Genomic DNA, 13,396 nt, shown 5'->3' with positions numbered 1-13,396 from the left:
TTTTCTGATGCAAATTTTAGGAAGTTTGATCCGCTATGGAAATTTGCCAAGTTCATATATGTTTATAAAAGTCTTAAAAAGTATAAAAATTAAAGCAATTATTTATCAAATAACTTTCCTTTAGCACAAGAATATATTTATTCAAATTCCAATGTGTGGCCACCAAGGCCACATGTCACACATAGAAGCAAGCAATGGTGAGCCATGACTACTAAGAGTCACGGAAAAGAGTTTCAAACCAGAAATAGCACAAGAATGACCAAACATCATGTGTGTGATACTGACAATCAGCCTAAAACACAGTATGAGGAACTGCTGATGCTCTACACTTTTTGGGTTCTTCCCTTCCTTCCTAATGCATAAGGTGACATTTACTAGAAATTTGTTTTCTCGCCAGGCACAGTGGCTTGTGCCTATAATCCCAGCGACTCAGGAGACTGAGGTGGGAGAACCACCTGAGGCCAGGTGTTCAAGACCAGCCTGAGCAACACCTCAAGACCCTGCTCCAAATTTTTTAATAACCAGGCATGGTGGCACATACCTATAGTCCCAGCTACTCAGGACAATGGTTCTTGAGCCCAGGAGTTCAAGGTTACAGTGAGCTATGATCACACCACTACACTCCAACCTGGGTAACAAAGCAAAACCCCACCTCTTTTTTTTTTTTTTAAAAAAAAAAAAAAGGAAATTTGTTTTCTCTATTAAAATGTCATTATTGCCACTGAGTATCTCCTACTTCTTGCTGTGCTTCCATCTTCAGAAACCAATATAGTTTGAATATTTGCCCCTGCCCAAATATCATGTTAAATTGCAGTCCCCAGGGCTGGAGGTAGGGCCTGGTGGGAAGTGTTTGGGTCATGGGGGCAGATCCCTCAAGGTTTGGTGCTGTCTTTACAACAGTGAGTTCTCATGAGATCTGGTCATTTAGAAATGTGTGGCACTTCCCCCTCCCACACCCAACCTCAACTCTTGCTCCTGTTTTTGCTATGCGAAGTGCCTGCTCCCACTTCATCTTCTGCCATGATTGTAAGCTTCCTGAGGTCTTCCCAGAAGCTGATGCCAGAGTTATGTTTTCTGAACAGCCTGCAGAACCGTGAATTAATTAAACCTCTTTATAAATTATCCAGTCTCGGGTATTTCTTTATAGCAATGCAAAAACGGTCTAATATAGAAACTATTTTAGCACTCTATTCTTATTACTCCTTTCTATGTAGTTTACTGCAACAATGACAGTATTGCGTAACACTATAAAGCTAAGGGCTTTACAATCATTACCTTATTTCCTTCTCACTTTAATCCTGTGATGTAGGTGTCATTACCCCTATTTAAAACATGAAAAAACTGGTCCAGAAAGATTCAGTAACTTGTCCCCAGTCACAGGAACAGTACATGATACAGCTAGGATTTAAACCATGACTGTCTGGCTCCAACACTCCTAACTAGGAAGCAAAGATTTCAGTATACTCAATGATGGCCACACAAGGAGTACAAATTATTACAAGAGCTCAGTGGTGTTCATCTCTAGCTGAAAGAACCCTTCATTGTGGAGGCATTTAAACTTTCCCTTCTTTGGAAGATGGTAAAATTTCAATAGTCAAACAGAGGAAGAAAGCACAAGGATTTTCCCATCTAGTAAGCAGCATAAAATTGGCTGAAGCATAAAGCACATTCAAGAAGTCACAGAGAACAGCTGAAAGCCTTGAATGCCAAATAAGAGATTGAGTGTTATTACTTCAATAATCAATAGAGAACAATAGAATCAAAACAGTATTTTCCATGTTCATTGCTTCTACCAAAAGTCAAAATCTAGCAGTGTGTACTTTAAAACTTTGTTGATTCTCCAATGTGGATGAAATCCCAATTCTTAAACACAGCACCACTCTACATTTTCACCTTCTTTAACAGCTGTTCCCAGACACATTAAGTTATGACAATTCCTTATACACACCATGTCCTCTTATGTCTTCCTGTATATATCCCCTGTCTAAAATGCCCTTCTCTCCCTGGAGGCAACCAGTCTAAAAGTCACTTCTATAAAGCCTTTTCCTATCTTCTTCAAGAATTTATGGCTCTTTCTTCTGCATACAATGACTACAGCTACATCATATCTTTTATATATCTATATATCTCCACTGACTGTCAATCATTTTTGCAATGTTAGAATGTAGCACAGCACAAGCAGGCAGCAAGTACTGACACTTTCTCTGAACAAAGATTGGTCTGGTAATAGAATGAAGAATCATTTAAAGGCGGGAAACAAAAGAAAGGGAGACCACGCTAGAGGTGAGACAATTAAGATTTCATCTAGGCTGGTGGCAATGAGAGAAAAGCAAAGTGTCTTGAGAGTCGATAATAGAGTCCATCTGACTTGGAGTCCATCTGATTTGTCAATGAACCAAATAAGGGGTGGGGGATGGAGCTTAGCAAGAACTCATGACTCAGGTGTTGTTAGACTTGGGCATCTAAATAATGGCGGAAGTGAAGAGAAACAGTGGAGGACTGAGATTGGAGACTAAAATAATGACCTTACACATGAATGCTGAGTTGGAGAAACCAGCAAGATACTCAGATAGAAATACCCAATAATTAAAAATGTAAAAATGAGAGTTGAGAGTTAGAGATAATAACTTAAAAGTTCCCCCAACAGTGGTAAAAGCTATTACAGTTCAAGTAGATGAAATGATTAAGGAAGCAAATGCAGAAGAAATGACTAAAAATTAATCTTAGGGATTTTTAAGCTTAGGAAGAAAAGGAAGTCAGCAAAACCATGGTCAGAAAGACAGGAAGGTGGGGAAAAAAAAAAAAAAAACAGGATAGTGCAATAACATGGAAGCTAAGAAGAGATAAGAACATCTACCAGGTACCAGAATTGGTTAAGAGGCTAAAAGTTTTATAATTAGGTTATTCATGGCTGTTAAGGCCTTTTCAAAAGAGTGATACGTGTGGAAAATTTCAAAACGTTATCTGAGCATGCTTTTAAGCAGCAGGAAAAATCAACAAAGAGAAAAAGATTGATGACTCAAGGAAAATCAATAGAATAATTCATGGAGCAGGATTATAGAGAAGGAATCATCAAAAACAATGAGCAGACAATCTGGTTGTATCATCTTTAAATGCATGATAACCAGAGTTGGTTCAGCTCATTTAGCTGCCTGGGCAGCTACCTATGTCCTATGACTACCACCACTTCCTTCCAGGCAATAACTGATTGCAGCAATGTAAACATGTAACCCAGGACTGGAAACAAGGGGTTCAATTATTCTGTGCTATTGGCTGAATTCCTGAAGGAGTGGGGCAGCCATATTTTACCATTTGGACAGAAGAGCAGAAAAAGCTGATGCACTTAGAGAAGCCTGCAGCAAATAGTAGCAAGAAGTGATACTAGTAAGAAACCTGATGGCTTTCTGGTTCTTGGCTCTAATTCCATCCTGAGGCCAAGCTCCATTCTTACCCTTGGGTTCTCTGGCACCCCTGTACTCTTAGAATAAATTTCCCTTTTCTGCTTTAACCTAGCTCAGATTAATACTTATAACAAATATCCCTCATTAGTATACATACCAAAATATGAGAATTTTTTTAAGTTACCAATTGTATAAAATCTGAGTGCAGGCATGGCAAACTAGAATGTACTTTCTGAAAATAATGGCAGATGGCAGGTATGAACTTGGAAATAAAATCAAAATTAGAATAGTAGTCTAATAGTTGTAAAGCCAGAAATAATTTGTGAAGGCAAAACAAATACTATCTGGAAATCAAAGCCAACTGATATAAAAGAAAAAAGCAGAACCTTTCTGAAGGAGATTTAACTTCAAAAATGAAACTACCAATTTACTTTAAAATGCATCAAAACAAAATAGATTAATATTAGGTGGAAAAAAGAATGGATTAATGGATATGTGATAAGCACAGTAACATGTTAACAGTAGAATCTAGGTGGATGGTACACTAATGAGTATTGTGAAGTTCAATTCTGCAACATGTTTAAATACATGCAAAATGTTGGGGTGGGGGGCGGCAGGGAATGAAAACTGCTGACACCATAATCCTTAAATTACATCACCCCATGTAACAAGATTTGCCTGAACAGTAAATAGGAGCCATCTGAATACGCACGGAATGTACATTATTTACTGATAGCAATAAGTGGTTTAAATTGATACATCTAGGCCAGTCGTCTTAGCTCTCCCTCCTTCTCATTACCCCCATAGACCCAGGCAGGGTTAAGCACTATTCCTTAGGCTCCCTGTGGTCATGTTTTGGTTTCCCCTTTAAAGACTCAGGCTAGAACATCTAATTTCCTTTTATCTAAATTTCTGGAAAGCTGCTTCCCTAAATTAGAAGATACAAACTTGCTCAAATATGATGTAGTCGTTCTCCAAAGATTCCGATGATTTTCAATTTTTTATTACTTGTCAGAATTAAGTCCAAACAAGCAATCGTTCCTTATTTCTGTCCACGCCCAATGAGATCAGCGAATGATGTATTCCAATGCTCTTTGACTCATTAAGGCCCTTTTTTAAAAATGTGCCTTAAGGAAATTATTAAGGATTTAATTGTAAAAAGCTTACCACAGCATTCTCTATAATAGAGAAACACTGGAAACAAATATAACACCGTCCTCATCAGATAAATGGTACCTACATATAATACAATACTTCCTGAGTCACTGAAAATGATTTTACACATTATTATTTCTTGATAAGGAAAGGTATACACAAGACAGTGAGTGAAAAATGGCAATTTTAAGACATTATTATGGCGTGACCTTACACACATATGCTTATGTCTGAAAGGATCTAAGCCAATGTGCTATAGCGGTTATCTCTTAATGTTAGTCTTCATTTTGATTATTATTTTCTTTTTTTTTCTGCAACAAAATGCATAACATTTTAGAATGCCAAAATTATTTTCCCTTTTCTTTATAATTGTAAAGTAACTGCCAGACATCCAGCTCCTAGCAGAATGACACTTCTAAACACTATCCAGATTGCTGAAAGACCATCATTACTAGAGCAAACTGCCACACCAGTTTTATAAACTTTATTACATTGCCCAGATTTTCCTACCCTAATTCTTCTGATTCTGTTCTCATCCAAATGCTCTCTCTCATCAATATTTTCACCCTCAGATTTAAGAATTTTTGCATAACATCTTGACATAGAACAATACTCTTCCAATCCTTCTAGACTAGGTTTCTTTGATATAAAATTGCCCTTCCATTGTTGTAGTAGTCACCATTCCTTTCCTATACCTTACATCTTGCAGTAATAGAAGACACATCAGTCTTCCTTAGTAGACCTACATGTCCCAGTAGGCAAAAACCATGTGTCAATAATCCTCCCCAGTGCTTAGCATATGGAAGACACAAAATAATTGCAAACCTGGGTAGATGAAGTTTCTTTTTTTCTTTTTTCTCCTTTTTTGAGACAGAGTCTTGCTCTGTCACCCAGGCTGGAGTGCAGTGGCATGATCTCGGCTCACTGCAACCTCCACCTCCCAGGTTCGAGTGACTCTCCTGCCTCAGCCTCCAGAGTAGCTGGGACTACAGGCGTGCACCACCACGCCTGGCTAATTTTTGTATTTTTAGTAGATACAGGGTTTCACCATGTTAGTCAGGCTGGTCTTGAACTCCTAACCTCAGGTAATCCACCCGCCTCAGCCTCCCAAAGTGCTGGGATTACAGGCGTGAGCCACCGCGGCCAGCCGGTAGACGAAGTTTCAAATGGGTAAGGTGGCTGAAGAGTACCTAGGTGATTTAAATGAATTCAAGGCTCTAGACCTACATATTATATCCTATGACACTTAGCACTTAACCGTATGTTTTAAAGTTACTCTTCATAACCTGAGAAATCGTGGGGAAAAGGTAACAGGAGATAGATCAATGCTTCCCCAATTCTCAAAAGTAAAAAGAAAAGATCCCCAAAACAAGAGACTCTGAAACATGGGATCAATCAACAAGCAAAGGTCTTCCAGACAATGGCACAATAAAAGGTGTAAAAGCTGAAAAATGTGGCATGAATAAGAGACCCTGCCTAGAACAGTAGAAGAGCTAGGTAAATCAGAAGCTGAAGTTTAAAAGCTACATATTTTAAACAGCAGTTAGAGGTGAGGGGATATGAATTGAGTCCAGCTACACCAGTCTCCTTGTGGCTTTCCTGATACGCCACATGTGCATTTCCTCTTAGGATATTTGCACATACTATTCCTCTGCCTAGAACACTCATTTGCCTGGATATCCATATGACTAAACTCATCTCCTTTAAATATCTGCTCAAATGTCATGTTTTCATTGACATCCTTCTTAAAATTTGAACCCTACCTCCTTACCCTCTCTACTTTTTCTTTTTTCTACAGTACTTATCACCTTCTAACATACTTAATAATTTACTTATTTACTATGTTTAATTTTCCATTTCACCCACTGGAATGTAAGTTCCAAGAAAATAAAAATCTTTCTCCATTTTGTTCACTGACATAGCCCAAGTGCTTAGAACATAAGTAACCAATAAATACTTGTTTAATGCACAAAATGAATGTGAAAGATTGTGAAGGAAAAAATGAACAGGGCTGGGTGATATCAATATAATATCAAGGAAAAAGCTCTAGACTTGAGATGTTTTAAAAATCTGGAATCAGCCGGGCACGGTGGCTCACACCTGTAATCCCAGCACTTTGGGAGGCCAAGGCGGACAGATCACCTGAGGTCAGGAGTTTGAGACTAGCATGGTCCAACAGGGTGAAACCCCATCTCTACTAAAAATACAAAAATTAGCCAGGCGTGGTGCTGTGCACCTGTAATCCCAGCTACATGAGAGGCTGAAGCAGGAGAATCACTTGAACTTGGGAGGTGGAGGCTGCGGTGAGCCGAGATCGTGCCACTGCACAACAGCCTGGGCAACAGAGCAAGACTCTGTCGCAAAAAAAAAAAAAAAAAAAAAAAAATTAAAATTAAAAAATCGAGATTCAAATTTAAGTTTTACCACTCAGTAGCTAGAAACTGACTAATATATTTTTCTGGCAAGTATCTAGGAATTTCAGTTCCTAATCTGTGAAATGGGCAGTTGTGAGGATCAGATGACACAAACATGTATGAGAGCAGCAGAGTGACTGCAGAATTAATTATTAATTTGAATAAATTCAAAAGAAAGTTCGATCTTAAAAGAATGAAAAGAAGTTCAAGATAGGGATTGAAGGATGCGACTGTGGGACTAGTGTTAACACTATGAGATATGAGAAAGCCCAGATAAATAAGTTCTAGAGAATGAGAAAGAAGATAATGAGTTAGGTTTCCACCTACACCTGTACTGGCCAGCACGGTATATCACTAGCCACATGTGCCTATTTAAATTAAAATTAAACAAAATTTAAAAGTCAGCTCCATAGTGGCTATGATACTGGATAACACAGATTACAGAATATTTCTATCACAGAAAGCTCTACTGGATAGTGTTGACCTACAAAATTTGAGTTGACAGCAAAATATCCACTCCATAGTATATGTGACTAAAGTGATAAGAGAATTCAAGTAGGTGTCATTTTAATATTCCTTAGGCTGGATTCCTATACAGTTAGTTCAAGCACCTTTAGAAAAAATGTAAAACCCAACTAGGTAATCAATCTGAGTTGGAAATGCAAACTTCTGTGATTATAGCAAATTAAATAGTTCACATTACTTGATTCTAAGGTCCTGGGATACCTGAGCATTCCCCTGCTTATAGGATGAGGTCTCTGACACAGCAACTATAAATAGACTTTGGAGAGTCCCACTGAGGTCAACAACAAGAATCTGGTCAGCATCCTGGCCAAATCTCTGATTAGTAATTTCAAACATGCTGGCAAGAACAAATGTTATATGCAATCATATAACAGTTTTCTTAGTGAATGACAAGACGATATCTACCCCTCCGAATCTCACCCAGGAGGCAAAACTCTCTCATCAAAAGTAACTGCAGTTACTGGAATAGTAGCAGTTTTTTTCAATGAGTAAGCGTATTTCAACTACCGAAAGATCCAGAATTAAATATACAAATGCTTAAGAGAACCAAAGACAGATGTTAATGTTTTCAAGAAAACTATACAAAAAATTGATATTTTATATATTTACAAAACTTAAGAGAATCTAGTCTTTAAGAATGACTGACTTGTAACTCAAATTTAAAATGTGTAATGGAGTAATAGAGTTGGACTTATGATTTTAAGCTGAAATCTTATAAGCTCGTAAATAATATGTGAACACTGCAAGGTCACTTTGTTTAAAAATCCAATTTAATTTATTTATAAAAATGATTTAGTACCTGGGAGCATTCTGTTTATTACCTCAAACAATTGATGTACTTAAGAAAAGTAAATATATTAATTCTTAAACACTATTTTAATTACTTTAACCTCTTCCTATGCAGTAATATCTATAAAAACACTAGTTTGATATGCACTTTATATTAAAACAAGTAATTATTCGGACCAAAAGTAACCACCACCTAAATGTTCATCAATAACAGAATGGATAAATTGTGGTATATATCTACCCAATGGAATACTATTCATCAATGAGGATAAACAAAATGTGACTAGATGCAACATGGAGGAATATCACAAACATAATACTCTGAAAGAAAGAAGCCAAACACAAAAAAGTACACACTGTATGATTCCATTTATATGAAGTTCAAACAGGCAAATCTATATGTTAGAAGTCAAGGTAGTGGTTATCCTGGTGGAAGGAGCCACTGGGATGAGCACAAAGAGGGCTTCCTAGAGTACTGGTAATGCTGTTTCTTAATCTAAATACAGATAAAATAGATGTGTTCACTCTGCAAAAATTAATTATGCTGTAAGTTCTCTCTCTACTGTTTTGGTAGCATGTGTTAGGCTCTACACCTGCAGAGGAGGCCTTCTGTGGTACACTGCCTGTGATGGAGTGTAATTCAGGGTAAATATTAGGTAGTACAGATCTAAGCCACGATCTCCAACCAGCAGTATCAGTAACAAAGCTAACGTTTTTACCTCTCTGTCTGTATCCTGTGTCTTATCTCTCAGTTGATTCTGAGCTCAGATGTTGGGACAAGGATATGACAAAATATCACCCCCAAGACCCAACAAATAAAGAGAACACTAATAGGCAGAGGGCTATTAATACTTTATGCTACAACGGTAGACTCTAGTCATGATCCCTTGATTTGGTTTAGGGTTGAAATTAACATACTAATCGGAATAACAGCAGAAGTTATCTTCTCAATAATAAGGAAATAAAATCAAACAGAGTAATATTTGCTTAGCACTTGCTTTTAAAGTGTTCCATAAAGTATCTCATCTGACTACAACAGCAATCCATTTCTCTGCAGCCTAAAAACAGATCACTTAATTTATTCTCGGGTATTTTTATTAAATGACCACAAGGGTAGATGGTTCTATAGTAACTTCTCAACATAAAAAAGTCTATGTAGAGAAGATCTGGTCCATCTTAAAATGCAATCTAGGGAAGCATATTAACAAATAACCACAGCGATTAAATCTTCAGTTTCCTGTTCATTCACAGTCCAAAGACAGTTTGCAACTAGGCAGTAAACCCTCCATGACCTATTCTCTTTTCCTCCTTTCTTCTCTGATCTTGGGTCTTCCACATTCTTCCTAATTCCCTTTCATTCCAAACACTGTCTTCTTCCACAAGTCAAATGGCAAAATGCACTCACAAAAGTAAACTGGCTGGTCTACCTTTTTAAACCACCCATTACATTTTCTTATTATGAATTTCATTTTGACAGAATGATGTTTTATAATTTATTAAGTACAACATAAACTAATGCCTTCTTAACTATATGACAAAGTATTTGATCATGATCTATTTAATCACAAAAACTTTGAAACTTGGCATGACAAAGACAGCAACTTGATGAATAGTAAGTAGATATCTCCCCGGGAACATCAGATGTGGTAATCCAGCATAGAGGAAAGAATATGGACTCTGGAGCAAGAACAGAGTTGAAATGCCATCTCTTTCATTTCACAAATGCAAGGCCTTAGATAAATTAACTTCTCTAAGCCTCTAGTTTCTCAACTGTAATGTACATATAGTATCACTCATTTTTCAGAGCTGTTGTGTGAGATTTAAATGACATAATGTACATAAGCTTTAGCATGGTTCCTGTCATATTAGGACTTAGTCAATTAAAACTCCTATTACTACTATCACTAGAATTCCTAGCTAGGAACTCAAAATAGGGTAAATATTTCATTCAACATAACTACCAAAATAAGCTCGAATTTTGCCAAACGATGTTAAGTTTTAAGCCAGGTCACTTGTGCAAATAACCTTTGCTCTGTATCAGCTCTTACAGGCTTCAGGATACCCTCTTGGGAAATATTTACAAGAGGTTAACTCAGCTGTATTCCTTCTGGAAAATATCTACCAAAGCTTCTGGCAGATGTTAAATAATACTTTTTTGTTTTGTTTTGTTTTTTGAGACACAGTCTCGCCCTGTCGTCCAGCCTGGAGTACAATGACGCAATCTCAGCTCACTGCAACCTCTGCCTCCCAGGCTCAAAGCAATCCTCCCACCTCAGCCTCCCCAGTAGCTGAAACCACAGGCCCGTGCCACCACACCAGGCTAATTTTTTTTGTATTTTTGTAGAGATGGGGTCTCACCATCTTACCCAGGCTGGTCTTGAATTCCTGGGCTCAAGTGATTTGCCTGCCTCGGCCTCCCAAAGTGCTGGGATTATGGGGTGTGAGTCACCATGCCCGACCTTAATATACTGCTTTTTATTAAAATGGCATTTGTAAGTGACATTATAAGCAAGTAGACTAAACAATTAGTGGCGTTCTTAATTATTCTTTTGACCTGAACATTTATTACCTCCGTAAAAACTGCCATTGAGCAGTTCTGACTAATGCAAACTACAATGAGGTTGGAGCCAAAGTTATAACTGGGAAAGAGGTTAGCAGTGTGGAAGAATGAAAGTTAACATGGTATTTTTTCTTCTCTTTTTCGTAAGACCACGAGAGCCTTAAAAAAAAAAAAAAAAAACTGAAAAAAATCCAAAACCAAGACGTAAAAGTGTCACATATGTAATTGACATTTACTATGATTTTTAAGGATCTAAAATTGCACTTAGAAGCAAAGTCAAAAGAAAAACTGTACATGGGTAACATGCACTTAAGGAAAAAGGGAGGATCCAAGAGTAAACTGTCACTTCAATACTCTGCTCAGCAACTTCAAATAATGAGAACATATGTTCCGGGATAGAAGTAATTGGAGCCAGCCAGGCGTGGTGGCTCATGCCTGTAATCCTAGCACTTTGAGAGTCTGAGGTGGGTGGATCACTAGGTCAGGGGTTCGAGACCAGCCTGGCAAGATGGTGAAACCCCATCTCTACTAAAAATACAAAACTTAGCCGGGCACAGTGGCAGGCTCTGTAATCCAGCTACTTGGGAGGCTGAGGCAGGAGAATCACTTGAACCCGGGAGGCAGGAAGTTGCAGTGAGCTGAGATCGCGCCACTTCACTCTAGCCTGGGAGACAGAGCAAGACTCCACAGCAAAAAAAAAAAAAAAAAAAGAAAAGAAAAAGAAGTAATTGGTGCCAACTTCATAGGAGACCATGTGATAAGTAAACAGCAGGTTTTGTTTGGTCAGCCCTCTGAAATGTCCACATTCCTCTGGACTGTGTCATCCCTTTTCTATTGTCATTCAGTCTCCAAACTCCTGTGGCATTAATTTAGTTACATAGTTTTAAAGTGTGATTAAACTTTAATGGTGTCACCTAATGAACTTCTAAAACTCTCACACACATCATTTCCTCCCTATAATCATTGCCATCATCTTAGTTTAATTCATTATTTCTCGCCTATTGTGTTACAACAGCCTCCTCTAACTGATCTCCTCTAACTGATCTATGTCCATCCTTACCGTTCTCCAATCCATTCTTAACACTGTAGCTGGAGTGACTTCTCTCAAACCCAAACCCAATCTGATCATGTCTCTTCCCAGCTTAATTCCTTCAAGGGTTCTCTATCACCAAGCCCCTTCAGCTGCTTCATTTTTCTTTATATTTATCACTACCTGACATACTATATTAGTTGTTTGTTCACTGTCTCCACTCCAGCTAGAATATAAGTTCCATAGGGCAGAGTTTTTGTTCACTGCTATATTTTATAAGCATGAATGAATGCATGAACGAATGGACTGATAATCCACAAGCCAAAGACCTCCATGACCTGCCACTGCCCTCCTTTCATTTTATTCTCACCTCTACCAATACTAAATCACCTAGTTATGTAAATACGATATGCACTTTCATGGCCCCTTGCTTTGCCATATGCTGTTCCCTTTGCCTGGAATATAAACTCTCAAAATACCATCCACATTTTAAAATCTTCTCCAGAAAGCTTCCTCTGACCACCCCCACCCTCCCACCCCCATATAGAGTAAGTCAGTCTTTCCTTTGTGCTACATTTGTACCTGTATCTACAGTGGCTCTAATCAAACTGCACTGTGTCTCTCACTTCCTAGATTGTGAACTCTTTGAGGCTGAAGACTACTTATTCATCTCTTTACTTCCAACGCCTAGGACAGGACCTTCATAAAGCAACTACTCTATAAATGTTGAAACATATGCATGACTATTCTGTAACAGGAATGAAAATATGGCATTTCAAGAAGTCACTACTCCAGGCCATGTGCTATAACCAACCATGTGATAAAACAACCATGTGATAAAACAATTACAAGCAATGTTCATCCAAAGTAACAAAAGGGAAGGAATAATACACAAATCACAAAATTATTCCAAAATAATTGACATATAGGCATACTCACACGTTATTAGATATATACTGTGGTTCCTTCTTCCTCTATCATGTATCTTCCCTTTAGGCTGGATTCTGTAGCTGGCAACTGCAGGCCCAGCTAAGTAGGAAGTAGAAGGGAGACTTGGGTTCCTCATGATTATCTATCAAGTATATCACCCTCTGTGGAAGCTTTTGATGTGTCATCTAATACAAGTTTCTGTGTTCCCTCATATTTTGATAAAAATCTCAAAGTACCAGTACAGGACTAGATTTTACCACTAGTCGTCTAACCCCGAACCAAAGACCAGAGCTTCCCACCAGCTGTAACCTATGCAACAAATGGGTTACAGTCGTGCCTGAACTATCGATGCCTTCAGTCCTTGGAGCAGCCACACAGGGCATCCCTGACCAGTCACCTTCAACCATCATCTTGGTGTGCCTTACAAATGTTACTATTTTTTCTCTGAATGCTGTAAACCAAGCCATTAAATCTAACCATAAGGAAAACCTGCCCTCCTTACTTGGTTCTAAGAGTGTGAATCTGCATAAAATGTACAATCACATATATGCATACAAATGAGAACACATAAATGTACATGAAACCATTTAGA

The 13,396-nt window shown here is 38.0% G+C and overlaps 1 protein-coding gene across 3 annotated transcripts in view; it reads right to left on the bottom strand.

Moving 5' to 3' along the window:
* The window catches only part of AGPS (alkylglycerone phosphate synthase), a 149,458-nt gene that overhangs the window by 133,677 nt on the left and 2,385 nt on the right, over positions 1-13,396 (bottom strand). For 2 of the 3 annotated variants that reach the window (XM_055108799.2, XM_063595447.1), the window contains exon 2: positions 12,814-12,903. The exons of the other annotated variant lie outside the window; for it this stretch is intronic. The gene's annotated coding sequence lies outside the window, so the exon portion shown is untranslated. The remainder of the gene's footprint in view (positions 1-12,813; positions 12,904-13,396) is intronic. 3 annotated transcript variants of the gene reach the window in all.

This window comes from Pan paniscus, chromosome 13 (genome assembly GCF_029289425.2).
Source record: "Pan paniscus chromosome 13, NHGRI_mPanPan1-v2.0_pri, whole genome shotgun sequence".
NCBI lineage: Eukaryota > Metazoa > Chordata > Mammalia > Primates > Hominidae > Pan > Pan paniscus.
The sequence above is the reverse complement of the archived record's forward strand: the minus strand, read 5'-3'. Positions and strand labels throughout refer to the sequence as shown.